The sequence below is a fragment of the Sorex fumeus genome, unplaced genomic scaffold, assembly GCF_029834395.1.
Source record: "Sorex fumeus unplaced genomic scaffold, SorFum_2.1 ptg000260l, whole genome shotgun sequence".
Lineage (NCBI taxonomy): Eukaryota > Metazoa > Chordata > Mammalia > Eulipotyphla > Soricidae > Sorex > Sorex fumeus.
Window position 1 is genome coordinate 754,715 of NW_026606317.1, and position 3,392 is coordinate 758,106.

Genomic DNA, 3,392 nt, shown 5'->3' on the forward strand with positions numbered 1-3,392 from the left:
TTTCGTGCTTTCTTTCTCACTGAATTCCTGACATCCAGGCAGTTCCTGGGGTGCAGTAGAGGCTTCAGAGTGATGCGGAGCTTAGGGCGGTGCAGTGGGGTCTGTACACAGTACAGGGGTTGTGGGATTGAGTGTGCCTTTGTTGCATTTTGGCATGGGGCTGAGCACTGGGGCTACAGGCCTTGGGGTTGCGGAACCCACCCAAGGGCTAGGGGCTTGAGTGGCCAACACTCCCAACATGGGACTTGTCGGTACAAATCCTGAAGCCTTTAGCCTTGACGTAGATGCTATAGAATCTGCAGATTCATGTTCAGGGTCGGGGCTGCAGCCCCCTAAAGGCAAGAGACTCTGTTGCAGACCGTCCTATTCATTGGCGGTTGTGATGGGGAGGGGCCTTTTTGGAAGCGTGGTTCACGCAGGTGGGAGGTTTAGGCCAATGAAATTTTAATTTGGGGGTTTGTTTTAGTTGGTTTTTTTTATGTTTTGTGGGGGGAGTGAGAGAGGACATACCCTAAGATGCTCACTCCTGGCTCAGTGCTCAGGAATCATTCCTGGCGGTGCTCTGGGATCTGGGATGCTGAAGCTTGATTGGGGCGAGGAGGGCAAGCATCTTGCCTGCTTTACTGTCTGTCTAATTCCAACGCTGATGTTTTTTTCCAGATGAGGAATTTAGACTCATCTTCAGTTATGAAAAATCCTCTATGCTTCATCTCTTCCTGACTGGGCGATCCCTGGATACTGGCTCTTGGGGTGAGTATAGCAGGTCAAGGATTTAATTTTCCTTGCTCAGGAAGGAAGATGTTCTTATTGTCGCATTGGGGGGGGGGAACTTTGCTCAGGGGTCACTCCTGGCTTGCTGGCAAGAAATTTACTTTGAAAGGGCCAGAGGTATGGTGCAGCAAGTAGGGTGCTTGCCTTGCATGCAGCTAACACAGATTTGATCAGCTGCATCCCAGCAAACCTCAGACATTCCAGGACAGATCCCTGAATGCAGAGCTAGGAGTACTCCTGACACTGTTGGTTCTGGCTCAGACACACACACACGGAATATCTGACAGCAGAGATAGAAGTGTGCTCCTGCAGCATAGGTTTTAAGGACCCACTGTTTGACTCTTGAACTATTTTATGCTACAATTTGTCAGGGTACGTGGATTTATTTCCCTCTATTTGGATAGAGTTTACTGTTTGTCATTGCTGTATTTTGGGGTCACACACTACAGTACTCAGGCCTTACTCCTGCTCTGACCTCAGGGATCACAGCTGTCGGGGTCCCTCGACAATCGGGTGCCTGGCTAGAGGACTTGGTCAGGCAATTGCAAGCTGCTCATACCTGCTGTGTCATCACACAGTCCTCCAAGATAGGATATTTATTATAGGTAAAAGGTAGGCACAGCCAGGAGTGTTTCCTCAGCCCAGAGGTAGTAAAAAGCCCTATAGGTTGCTGTGTGGGGACTATGTGGTGTCTGGCCCTTTAAAACCCTGACCGGAAGTGTAGGTGAGGTCACAGAGCCCCGCCTTTCCCTGGGGTCTTTGTGGGCGGAGCAATCTCCACCCTGTTTGTTGCCTGGTGAGGAGCGGGGGTGGGGCGGGAAGGGGGCGGCCAGGGCGTGGGGGCGTCCCATAGGGCCAGTTTCCTCGCTGGCCTGGCCGCTGAGTGGTCCATCTGGGAGCTCTGAGCCTCCGCCGCCTGCCCAGCCCGGGATGCCCCCAGCGCCCGCCTTTTCGAGAGGTTTGTCTCTCCCTTCCGTCTATCTTAGCGCATCGCATCCAGGGAGGTTTTTATTTAGGAGGCGCGTGCGGGGAGGGGGGTGGTGAGGGAATGGGGGGGTCGGTGGTGCCTGGCAGGTGGGCTGACAAGTGAAGTGGAAGGAAGGTTCAGGAGCAAAAGTCGTTCGGAAAGGGTCAGGAACAACGGAAATCAGGACGACCAGAAGAGAGAGAGTTTTCTTTTCAGGTTTGTTTTTCATTGTGCGTCCTGGTAGCCCTGGCCGGGGCGGCCCCATGGGGTCGGGGGCACGAGACCCTCGCCCTCCCCTCCAAGCCATCGCTCCGGCCCCCAACCGGAGAGGAACGTGTCGGAGCCCGAGGGAGCCCCAGCTTGCCCGCAAGTCTGAGCACACTGCCTCATTCCTTTCTTTCCACAAATTCGTAGTCATCTGTTGCGTTTCATTGCATAACTCAAACTGCAGATTCAGGTTTTGGCATTGCAGCCATTTGATTTGAGAGTGGAGTCACTGGGTGTGAGTCGGCTGGTAAAATTTGCACGTTGGGGACAGATATTCTGCTGGCAGGGGATCAAGGATGTGATTTTGATGGTGGATGACAGGGCACTGCAGAGAGGAAATCTAGAGCCTAATGCTTGGCGTAGAGGCCCTTCCTGAGCTTCACTGGGTGGTGAAATCACTGCTCAAAACCGAAAGAAATTTCTATTTTTTCCTTTGAACAAAATGTTTATTTCTATTTCTTCCATTTGATCGAAAGTGGTAATTGTTTGAAAACAACTAGTTTGGGCTTTGGGGGGGGAGCGATAGATCAGTGGGTGTAGACTTGGTTTTTACGCGACCGGCCCGGGTTTCATTCCTGGCGTCCCTTTTGGTCCCCTGAGGACCACCATGAGGAATTCCTCAGTGCAGAGACAGCAGTAACCCCTGTGCTTCACCAGGTGTGACCCAAAAAGCCAAAACTGAAAAAGAAAACCAGTTTGAGGGCACTAGTGTCAGCGCAGTGAGAAGGAGAAAGGTTTGCATCCATTTGCTCCCCTACAGACCCTCCAGGAGTGATCCCTGAGCACTGCCTGGTGTGTCTCTAAAGAAGACAAACTTCAAAATAAAAGGACCAAAAAAAGGATCGATCCTGAGAGCCATCCATTTTGGTGAGATGTTTTCAATGGCCCCCGTGGCTCGTCGTGTCTGCAGGGATGCAGGGTTGCCTTCACTCCATGCATCGGGCGCTCCACACTGAGCTCCACACTGAGCTTGAACTGAACCCTGACTGGAATCTATTTTCTTTTCTCTTGGAATGGTGTGTCAGCTTTCTGCTATCACTGTCGCTGTCCTCCCATGGTTCATCGATTTGCTCGAGCTGGCCTAGTAAGGTCCCCCGTTGGAGACTTGGTTGTTATTGTGTGTGGCATGTCGAATACATCACGGGGAGCTTGCCAGGCTTCGCCGTGCGGGCGAGATACTCTCCGTAGCTTGCCGGGCTCTCCGAGAGGGGTGGAGGAATCGAACTCAGGTCGGCCATGTTGGCTGCGTGCAAGGCAAACGCCCTACCGCGGTGCTCTCTCTCTAACGCTTTCTGCAAAGGGAGATATTTCCACTCGTGTCTGTTTATTGAGTTTACAAAAAAATAAAACACCGAACATATGGGGCTTTCCTAGTGCATTATTTATG